Here is a 12065-nt window from a genome sequence, read left to right on the forward strand (position 1 = left end):
TTTCTCTTCCCATGCTTTGGGAATATTAGGGTTTGACTTGCGGTGATACCATAAGACACGAGCTCTTAATTAAACTGAAAATAAAATTGTGATATATTTTAGTATACATAAGCTCCTGAAAGTACCCCAAAGTCTTCTGAGTTAATGATCCTTTTCACAGACTTTTTTTTTCAGGTTCTGTGCTGGTAACATTAAATATACACATAGGCTGAATTCTCCTTGTAATGAACGTTAGTATTTTTAAGTTTGCTGTCTGGGTGTTGGTTGAGTGGGAGGTGGGAAGAGGGAAAGTAATTTTACATGGGAATTCATCTCTGATGTTAAAAATAGTAGTCACCAGAGACGTACGATAGATACACAAATATTATCCCGTACCATGTTATGCAGGGAAGCATTTGATGCTAAAATTGGAGGCCATAGTTGAAAATAAATAGGAGACCAGCCCTCTGAGATATTTACCTATAACTGGGATCAGACCCCTTCCCCCGCCACCCCAGGAAAGCCCTTGGAAGAGAACCAGACAGGAGCCATCAGCTTCTCCTTCTACCCTTCACATCTGACCCAGACTCTAGAGGTGAGAGTAAGAAGCCACTGCTTTCAGACCTTTCTGTGTCTTCCAGTCTGTGTTTGCCACTCGGCTGCTTCTGACATTCAGAGGCCAAGTTATCATTTACTTGACAGTCATTCCCAGTTAGAGGTAGTTATGAGGACAGGAGCTGGGAAGGATGGGTGTTGTAGAGAAGCGCAAGGAGCCTGCGAAACAAGAGAATGCAAAGGGGGAGCATCTTGATCATGAGAGAGTCATTAGTGCCAGACTCACGTGGCCAAGGAGCAAGACTTCACTAGGCTGGGTCTGGCCAGACTTCTGGGGCAGTGAGAGGGGCAAGTGTGTGTGTGTGTGTGTGTGTGTGTGTGTGTGTGTGTGTGTACACGCGTGCATGCACACTTGCACATGGTGGCCCACTGGATTCATCCTTCCAGGCCTCGTAGGCCATCTGTGTTTGCTGACCTGACCTTGGCAGCACCTCACAGTAGGTTGGGGGTGCTTAGGTATAAGGGTAGACTTTACCCCCTGGATGTGCTCAAACTCCACTTCCCAGAGCTTGGCTGAGAAGGACACTAGACCTGGTTCTCCCCAGAGATCTTTGCCCTCTCTGTGGGAAATTTTGTTTCATCTCATATCTAGATTATTTTTGTGCTCCCTCAGCCATCCACCAGCTCCAGAACTGTTATTAAGCACAAAGGTGAATGGTTTTAGCCAGAATTTCATTCAGTTTAGGGCAAGAGGTGCTAATTATTAGAACCACCCTTACTCCTTGAGGTCTGCAAGTTTAAGGGTCCAGGGGACTAGTATTTCCTCCAGGTGCTGGTAAGGGGTGCCTGGCGATGGACAAGACACATGGATGGGGGAGTGAGACAGAATGGAGATGATTTACTACTCATAACCTTTGTTAAAATTAAAACCAGGGGCAGCCCGGGTGGCTCAGCGGTTTAGTTCCACCTTCAGCCCAAGACCTGGTCCTGGAGACCTCGGATCGAGTCCCACGTCAGGCTCCTTGCAGGGAGCCTGCTTCTCCCTCTGCCTGTGTCTCTGCCTCTCTCTGTGTGTATGTGTCTCTCATGAATGGATAAATAAAATCTTTAAAAATAAATACATAAATAAATAAATAAATAAAAATTAAAACTGGAATTCTTAAGTAACATTAAGTGTTCTATGTTCAGCACATTGGCTATTGACTCTGATTCTAAGATTTACCATTAGGTGCATTCAAATCAATAATTAACGTGCACAGAGCACTTGCTGTGTACAAGCCACTGTGCCATTAGCGACAGAGAGCACAAAGCTGAGCAAAAACACTGTTCCTGATCTCAAGGACTATTAATTCTTGTGGGGGCCATCGTGGAGCATATTCATTGCTGCCGTGCCCACCCGAAGGACCCAGAAGAGGGGGCCAGGCAAGTATACAGCTGGGGGTGACTAAGGAAAGCTTCCCACAGGCGATGGCTGAGCCCCGGTGGAGGTAGAATCGACATCTCCCTCTTTGGTGCCCCAACCTTTATTCTGACCGTTTATTGCACATGTATGTTTATAGGTCTGGCCACCTCTACCCCTAGTTAGAGCCTCTGGTGCCAAGAACAGTGCTTGACTCACTGTAAGTCCTCAGGGGATGCTCCTGAATGAGTGGATGAATGAATGAAAGAACCTATGGTGGTGATGGCTTAGCCTGGGGAGGTAAGTTGGACTGAATTACAAAGGTCTAGAATACCGTGAATGTTACAGCTCATTGGCAGTAAGGGCATTTTTCTTCCAGTGCGGAAGCAATATGGCCTGGAGTCTACACCATATAAAGGGTGGAAGCTGGGGCATAGCCGATTTGGTCCCTGCCTCTGAGCCGAGCCCCAGCATGGCTTGGGATCTGTACCAAAGTGGGCTACTCACAGAGGTGGCAAACTAAGGGGAGGAACCAGACTCGAAGAATGCCATTATGATTCTTGGGCTAGAAAGAGCAGGGCCCACTCAGGCCAAGCCACTGTGACCTGGGGCATTTCCAGGTCCCAGGAGAGATTGTCCTGGAAGCAGGGCCCCGGGTCACAGACAAAGAAATACAGGGATATACCAGCTCCGAGAACTTGTGGCCTTCTACTCCTTGGAGTGGTGGTGGCTGTAGTGCAGAGTCCAGGCTGCCTTCCGAGAACCGTTTCTTCTTGGAGTACCAGGGCTGGTACACAAGGATCTTTAGATGGGCTCCTGGTGGTTGCCACACATTCTTCATTGTCCTGTAAAGCAAACCAACTTAATTTAGATTCACAGAAAATGAGCCTTTTTTTCATACATGGTATTTAGCAGCCATTGGAGATAATCCTTCACAGTCACCTCTTGCTTGTCCACACTAAGGCTGGGGTGCAATGGAAAGGTGGATGGAGCACCAGGCCTCAGTATGTAAAACAGCAGGTAATCCAGAAATCTTTCAGCTGTGGAAGTGGATATGTGCTTCTGTTTATTTATAGAGGTGTCTGGCGTTCTGAAAATTCACCATCAAGTTTTGAGATCAGCTTTTAATAAAGACGACTGAATAGCAGGACTGCTTACCACCTCCTGCCCCATCCACCTCCAACCCATCCCCAGTCCTCATTTGGGATGGCAGCATGCTTCTAGTACAAAAGCAAGCCAAGGAAGAGAAGGCTTAAAAGCTAAAGCCAGAGAGAACTTTGCAAATTTCCTTTTCAAATTGGTTGTGTGTTATAGTGGTGAAGGCATTGACCCAATTGAAACTTCTAGGCTCCATCAGAGAGCTGCATTTAATGGCCTCACCTGTACATTTATATTAGGAAAGGTGTGTTACCAGCTCCCCCAAAGTGCAAAGTCTACCCAAAATAGAGACTGAAGAGTGGCTTTATCATATAGTGAGTCAGCTCAGCTTTATCATCTAGTGAGTCAACATCAGCCAAGAGGAAGGATGAATATAGCATCATGATATTCTGCACGGGAAATTCACGGGCAGGCACACTGGGGTGGGGGTGCCGTGTAAGGCAGTGGCTGTGTGGTCCAACTGGGGCCCCGGGCCCCGTAACACACCGAGACACAGCCTGTGGAAGCAAGCTTCAGAAGATACACAGGGCCACCGTCAGGCTGCCCGCTGAGCTTTGTCAGGTGGCTGTGTTCCAAAACAGAAGGGCTGTGCCCTCCCGTCATGGTTGGGAAGTTCAGGAAGCACGTTTAAACATACACGTGCCCACAGACATGAAAAGGATTCCATCTTCTGAAGACTCTTGGCTGATCTTAACGTGAAGTTAAAAATGGGTTGCCACGTTGGAGGCATTTCTTCAAGCCAGTTTTGGATAGAGTCCCTGATTATTCTGTTCCTGGGGACATTCAAGATACCCATGCGTGTCGTGGTCTGTCCTTTAAGAACCATCTCTTGCCCCATAAAAGCCCTCAGGGACAGCTTCCCCTCAACACCCGAGGCACCTTGTGGGGCAGCGTTCAAGTGAGCGACATAAGTTCAATATTGGGTACCTGATGTCAGAGTTTGCGGGTCCTCAGGAAGAGGCAGTGCGGATCCCCCTGGAATCCAGCAGAATGGCCCTCCTTCCCAGAGTGATTTGGAATGACTGCCGCCAAACGCTGCTTCAGGAGTCTTTGGGGTGAGGGTGGAGCGTTCTTGGGAGATGGGCTCCCCCTTGCTTTCCCACCTTCTCATACCCACCCACACTCTTCTTTGTCATCATCTGCAGAAAGCTTTGCCTCCCGCCCTTTCTGCCTTTGGGGATGAGAGAGCCTAGGGTCCGTGTCGAAATGATTCTTGATAAAGGCGTCCTTGGTGCTAAATATTTATTTTAAGGTAAACCATCCTACTTCTGAGAGGTGAAAAAAAGAAATGTATTTTCATGCAGAGCCTTTTACTAGTCAATGCGTGAGTGTCTTTGGGCTTTTTTATTCAGCTCTGCAGCGGCCACCTAACAAACTGGAATCCTGAGATGAGCTGACAAGGATGCAGAAATGAAGAAATAAACAAAAAGCCATGTTAATTTCAAGCTTCAGTAGGAACACAAAAAGAAATATTAACACTCGCTGAATGACAAATAATGAAACGGCTAGGATTTGTTAATGCTTCTAGAGAGTCCTAAGCTCTCCTAGGATTCCCTGCCCATCAGGTGGAGCCCATTTATAACTAGCAGTGCCCCGTGAAGGTGGTTCGGTAGGTGGTTTAATTTAAAGATTAGTACCTGAAAACATATGGTGTTCCTAAGACGGTTCCAGGGTTCCATTTACTCCTTTCTGATCTCCTCGGGGCAGTCCCATCTCCTTAGTGTAATCTTCATAATTGCGGTCCCCTGAGTAAAAAGTCACTTCACCCGGCAAGGATGATCACAGAGTTGTTGTTGTATTGTTGTTGAATGTGTTTGTAAAAAAAAGAAAGAAAGAAAGAAAAGAAAGAGAGAGAGAGAGAAAGAAAGAAAAGAAAGAGAAAGAAAGAAAGAAAGAAAGAAAGAAAGAAAGAAAGAAAGAAAGAAAGAAAGAAAGAAAGAAAGAAAGAAAAAGAAAGAGAAAGAGAAAGAAAGGAAAGAAAGAAAGAGAAAGAAAGAAAGAAAGAAGAAAGAAAGAAAGAAAGAAAGAAAGAAAAAGAAGGAAAGAAAGAAGGGAGGGAGGGAGGGAAGGAAGGAAAGAAAAGAAAGAAAGAGAAAGAAACAGAAAGAAAGAAAGAAAGAAAAGAAAAGAAGAAAAGAAAAGAAAGAAAAGAAAAGAAAAGGAAAGAAAGAAAGAAAGAAAAGAGGAGAGGAGAGGAGAGGAGAGGAGAGGAGAGGAGAGGAGAGGAGAGGAGAGGAGATCAGTCCAGTCTCTGGCTCCTGTTCGTTTCCTGTTTCTTCGACATCCACGTTCTTTAGAAGTCTGTCCTCTCACCTTGACACAGTATTTTTACACACTGAGAAATATTAAGGTTCTAAAATTTGTGCTCGTGTGTCAGGTGGATGGAAGGCGCTGTCAATTTCAACCTACTTTAATTCAGTTTCGTAAGTGTTTTTGGAGTACCTCCTGTGTGCACGGATCCGTGTGAGGTGGGGTGTATGCACAGAGAGGCACGTGGTGTTTCACTGTGGACCCAAGGTGGTACGGCAAGTCAGGGGACGGGAAACTTCGTCTGACTTCTTCATTCTGTTGACATCATCTACTGCCTGTCCCTGCCTCTACTAGATTATAATGCTCACCCACAGCAGCCTGCCATTCACTTTGTATACTCAGCACTTAGCAAGGGTTTGGCACACAGTGGGCAGCCGACAAATGTCCGATGAAGGAGCTGATTGGGACAGCAAGAAAGGAAAGGTGTCACGAGGCAGGGGCCTGTGAGGTGAACAGAAGACCGTGTCGGACCTTGACCTTGACAGGGAGTGTAAGACTGCTCCAGGGAAGGAGACCAGGCTTTAGCCTCGACAGCCTGGAATGGGAACAGCCTAGAGTTCAGCATGGTTGAACCTTGGGATTCCTACAGAGTGGTCAGCAAACTATGGCCCGAGGGCCGGCCTCATCTGCTGTTCACCAGGTGTCTGCAGTGACTTTTGTGCTATGTCAGCAGAAATGAGTACAGTTGATCTTTGGATAATGCAAGCATTAGGAGCACCAACCCTATGCATGGTTGAAAATCTGTATATTACTTTTGACTCCCTGAAAAACTTACCTACTAATAGTCCACTGTTGGCTGGAGGCCTTACCAGTAAATAAATAGTCATTTAACACATATTGTGTACGTCATATATATTACATACTGTATTCTTACACTGAAATCAGCTAGAAAAAAGAAAATGTTGTTAAGAAAATCATAAGGAAGGGGCACCTGGATGCCTCAGCGGTTGAGCATCTGCCTTTGGCTCAGGTCATGATCCCGGAGTCCTGGGATTGAGTCCCACATGGGGCTCCCCACAGGGAGCCGCTTCTCCCTCTGCCTATGTCTCTTCCTCTGTGTGTGTGTGTGTGTCTCATGAATAAATAAATAAAGTCTTTTAAAAAAAGAAAATCATAAGTAAGAGAAATACATTTACAGTGCTGTATTAGAAAAAAATCCACGTAGGGGGCACCTGGGTGACTCAGTCAAGCGGCCAACTCTTGGTTTCAGCTCAGGTCATGCTTTCAGAGTCCTGAGATCAAGCCCCAAATTGGGCTCCACGCTCAGTGTGAGTCTCTTTGTCCCTTTCCCTCTCCTCCCTGCTCCTCTCCTGTCCTCTCCTCTCCCCACCCCTAGCTCCCTTTCTCCCTCTGTCTCTCCCCTATAAACTCTTAATAAGTAAATAAACTCTTTTAATAAATAAATAAAAGTTAAGAATCCATGTGTAAGTGGACTGGTGCAGTTCTAACCCGTGCTGTTTAAGGGTGAACTGTAGTTGCCATATATAGTCTGCTAAGCCAAAAATATTTGTTATCTGTCCTTTACAGAAAGAATTTGCTGACCTCTGCTCTAGAGGAATAAATAACGAAGGGCACAGTTGCAGGGGGACCATTGTAAAGTGACAGTGTGTACGTGGCTGTCTCTGACATGGTCAGAGGTGTAGTTTAGGAAAGTTAATATGGGAATGCTTCAGTGGGGTGGAGCTTCAGAGACGGTACTGCGTGCAGAAAAAACAGGAGGATAATACAGTAGCCATCTGTTCAGGTATCGTCGAAGAAAGGCATGGTTTGGAGTCTTACCTGAAAGTTGGCTTGCCACACTTTGTCCCCTGGACTAGAAACCTTCACCCTTTTCCCTGTTCCTGTCACTAGTTTGGGGTCTGACCCTGAAGCTCCTTCCAGAAAACTTAAGTCAACCCCACCTAACTGGTCACACTCTCACCTTTAGCGTTGCTTGTGTGTAGTTGTGTGTCCCATCTCACAACCTGTCCGTACCCTGAGGCCAGAGGCCTTGGCCACGCCTCTCTCAGTGATTAGCGAATATTTTGAACATAACTAGACCTTTCTAGATGTTTGTTGATGATACTGTCATTGAACAGGATGTGTTTTTGGAGGAAATATACCCTATCTCATTCCATAAATTAGAATCCAGCAGGCCAATAATTGTAAGAGCAAGCATCTGTCTGATGCACCAACATCCATCAGATAAAAGCAGTTAAACCCACGTCAGTCATTTTGGTACAATGAAACTAAAATTAGACGCAGCATCAAGACAGTCAAGATGATAGCGTTTATCCCAGTGTTCGTTTTAAGATTGATAGAGACAGAATGCTAAAGCATCTGGACTTTAGGGCAAGTTCAGTGAGATGGCTCCTACAGGGAGGAGCCTGGGGGATGAAGAGAAGGTGACGGCGGGTCTGGAACCTCAAAGTCACCCCATCGTGACCCTAAGCCCTATCGAGGGTATGAAATGCAAAATTTTTGGAAATACAAATCGGGTTCTACTTAGTAATACCCATTAATGATCTAAATCAAGGGAGACTCTCCTACTTAACGAAGTAACTAATTCGCTCTGGGAATTGATGTTGGAAACAGGAGACTAATTGATTAATATGATCACTGTGTTCATTTTTCTTCCTTCTGTGGAAAGGAGCCAGTATTTGGCCCAAGCCAGATTTGGTGCTTGGGGCTAGACTGGATCATTCTGCCTGGAGTCAGTTTTGCTTTTTCCGCGTAGCTGGCCTAATCCCCATCTCTGTGCTTTGGTTCCTGGTCCCTCCACAAAGGAAGGCCATGTCTCTAGCACTTTCTCTCTAAATCCTCATGTATTCAGGCTCAGCCCACAGCTCATCCTTTGGGTGGATTCAGGCTGTCTTGCCCTTACAGACTTTCTTTAAGTCATCATTTTACCTAACCAATACCATACAGTTTAGCATTTAATTTTTCTTATTACTTTATGTATGGGATAATGGAAAGAGATTAACAGATTCAAAACAAAAATCCCCCCTTCCATTTTACATGATGTGAAATCTGACCTCACTGAGCTGATGAGCAGACCTCATCTGGGCTCTCAGGATCAGACGAGACAGTGGAAGGGAACCTCTATAGACCAGGAAGTGTTGTGCACGTTCTGGCTACTGGCGTCATTACGATCGTTGGCTACGAATATCTCAGCTTCTCTACTACACTGATCTGATCTTCAGATCTCCAAACCAGAAATCAACAAGCTTTTAAACACCCTTTATGAGGGATCCCTGGGTGGCGCAGTGGTTTAGTGCCTGCCTTTGGCCCAGGGCGCGATCCTGGAGACCCGGGATCGAATCCCATATCGGGCTCCTGGTGCATGGAGCCTGCTTCTCCCTCTGCCTATGTCTCTGCGCCTCTCTCTCTCTCTGTGTGTGTGACTATCATAAATAAAATAAATAAATAAATAAATAAACACCCTTTATGAATGAGCTTTACCCTGGGCCAGTTTGCTGGCAATAAAAATATTTTTTTTAAGGATTTTATTTATTTACTTGGGAGAGAGAGAGAACGAGCAGGGGGCAAGGGGTAGAGGGAGAGGGAGAAGCAGACTCTCCATAGGGATCCCTACGTGGGGCTCGATCCCAGGACCCCGGGATCATGATCTGAGCTGGAGACAGATGCTTCACCCACAGAGCCACCCAGGCACCCCATGGCAATAAAAATTATTTAAGCAGACTTCCTCAGGATGTCTCCTGCCACTATAAGTAGGAGGCCAGAGAAGACCCACCGGGAACAACCACGGGAGCTCAGAGGGCAAACCCTACCCCCATCCCCGGGGTCTGTCCAGGCGGATCTCCCTCCCTACGAGCATCAGCGAGGACCTCAGACCCCAGCCCCCGGGAGCCCTCACGCAGATGGCCTGCTAGACCTCAGTCCCCGGGGGCTCCCCAGCCCTTGTCCTCCTGCATTTAGTCCTACGATGAAAAGCAGAAGATGTCAGCGCTGCAGCTCAGAGACGGGGGGATCTGGCCGACCAGACTGACTGCTCCTCTGAGGGAGGGAGAGAAACTTGACAGTATGAATGAGAACAAGGGTGCACCCCTGTCAAGGTCAGACGCCTGCACTACTGTCTTCATTTGTTGCTAGCCAGCACCCTCCTTCTGTTCGTTTCCCCTGGCAGTCTTAGCTCCCCCCACCACGGGCCCCAGAGCAAGGGGGGCCTCCGTAGGTTTCAGATACTCTTGAGTGGCCATCCCCTCCCCAACCCCCCCTCCTTTTATTTCTTCTCCATAAAAAAAATGTTCTAACCACTGCTTTTGTAATCACCACTGTTCTAACCACTAGGACTTTCTGTTCTGGACAGATTTATTGCTATTAAAATATTTGTCTTAATTGTTGCAGGTGGTAAATTCTGCCTTATGGGATTTGCTCCAACTTGCATTTTTTTTTTTTTTTTTTTTTGCAAGGAGGATACTGAATAGATTGTAAAAATATGAAGCCATGCCCTGAGAGGAGTAAAAGTGTAAATTCTTTATAAATAATAATAGGAGTTAAAGATGAGGTAGGCATGTAACAGCCCACAAGGATGAAATAAACTGTGATTCTGGGCTAATGATCTTAATTAATTCCCAAGATTAATAAAAATGTTACTTTTCATTATTGTTTTTGAAGTCCCCAGGTTGTGAAGTTGGGGCATGAGCTGACCTTTTTACAGCAATTAATGGTTAGTTGATAAGACATATTTAGAACTTTCTTAGCTGTTCTTGTAAACTTGACTGGGCTTCCCACGTCAACGATATGTTATCATTTTTTACCAACTTAAAGAAATGTAACATTTCATTTTCACATCACTAAGTCAGAGGCTGATCGATGCTGTTAAGCATTTCACCTGTTCTGAGGAAGAATGTCCATTCCATGAGGGCAGGGATGTCTGGCGGGAGGAGTCTCTTTTATCCACTGTGTTCTCTCTAGTTTCTAAAACAGTGCCAACATACACCGTGGTCACTGGATAAATATTGAATGAGTGAGTGTATACGTGAAACTAAATCAATAAACATCTCTTTATAAAAATACAGAACAGTATATTACAATGTTAAAATCTGAACATGTACTTTTAAACAAGAACCATAAATACAGAACAAGTGGGAATGATCAAAAATTCTTTGCCCCTCTGAACTACAGGGTTCCATGCCTAGAGTCTGGCAATGCCCGTTTCTAATAAATGCATTGAAGTCACTTCATTAAAACTTTACTCCCAACTGAAAGTACTATCAGAGAGTCTAATCCACTTTGGCACACAGATCATATAAATAGTTCTTAATCGGCTTTAATTTTCTGATCCACATTCAACAGTGTTTATAGAGACTGGCGTCAGGATAGGTGCAGAGCAATGACAATATTAGAGAAAATGTCACGTTAGCAGTTCTTTTCAAGTAAGTCTATGAATACAAAGTTCACCAGTGTTGTTTTCTATAAACCTGTCTTTGGTATAATTACTATTTCTTTTCATTATTCTACCTTTTACTTGTATAATCTTCTATTATTGTTTGAGGTGCCAGTTTCACTCTACTGAATTCCAGATGTAATACTTTGTTTTTAAAGTATTATAAAAATATCTTAATGTTCTTTCTGTGGCAAATTATTCTTTTGGTTCCTTGTTTCAAATTGTGGGTTTTGGAAGTGTTATTTTTTCAAGTTGTAATCAAAACTAGGGGAGATTTCAACTTGGCTGCAAGAAATCCAAGGGGGGGCAGGGGGAAGGGAGAGAAAAAGAACCCCTTGTGACCATCAGGAAAACAGAGGTGCAGCTCGACCCTCTTCCTTTGCTGCCGGCAACAGGCATGATCAATAATTACATGATGTTGCTCCTGCCACGTAAAGAGCTGGGCAGGGCATCCAGAATTTTAATCGGGTGCAGACCTGTGGAGACCCTTTGACTCTGAACCCCTCCACAAGCCCCACGTTCACTTCTGGAAGAACAGCCTCCTTGTATGATTTCTGAACCTTCTCTGGCCAGCCTCTCAAACCAGTAACAAGTTGAAAATGTTTAGTTTTTATTGTATCAGTTCTCACTTGCCAAATGTCTGAAAGCAATTTGAGAATAATTTAAACCAAATTTTTTATTTTAGTAAATCCAGTGAAAATAAATTTAACCTATTAATTGTGCTGTGTTTTGCTGCGTCTTGGCATTCCCACAAATAGAAGGTTAAAATAATGGGCATTGCATGAAGTAAATAAAGCTTAATTATCCCAGTTTAAAATCCAGCCGGGGGCATGTCTGTGCCTGGCTGCAGTGTTGACCTCATTGCCATATGACTGCCATCAATAGCTCTTTATCCTTAATCCATTTCCTCTAAAAGCCATACTAACACATTTACAATGTTTGTGGTCCTTTTCTCCCCCCATCATAATTGATGTAGTTTAGTATTATTGAAGTTTTCATGAGATATACTCTATTTGGTTATACTAGGCTTTAGCACCTTTGTGTGTGTGGCTGTGGTAGTGTTGCTAATGCAACGTTCAGTGAGACCAAGGAATTTCCCACTGCATGTGTGTGGCCTCATGGTCATCTCTCCATTTCCCAAATTTGTCTGTATAAGAACCATTCTCAACAGATAATTTTTGGAGAACCTATTACAGTCTTTTCTCCTTCACAAATGTCTCTCAAAAGGCTGATTTTAAAGAGACAATTTTAAGATCTTTCTCTGAGTCTACAAAA

General features: G+C 44.7%; 1 protein-coding gene across 15 annotated transcripts in view; it reads left to right on the plus strand.

Annotated features, from left to right (window-relative positions):
* HIPK2 (homeodomain interacting protein kinase 2) overlaps window positions 1–12065 on the plus strand; it is a 193597-nt gene that overhangs the window by 82705 nt on the left and 98827 nt on the right. The gene's annotated exons all lie outside the window — the stretch shown is intronic.

Source organism: Canis lupus, chromosome 16 (assembly GCF_003254725.2).
Source record: "Canis lupus dingo isolate Sandy chromosome 16, ASM325472v2, whole genome shotgun sequence".
Taxonomy (NCBI): domain Eukaryota; kingdom Metazoa; phylum Chordata; class Mammalia; order Carnivora; family Canidae; genus Canis; species Canis lupus.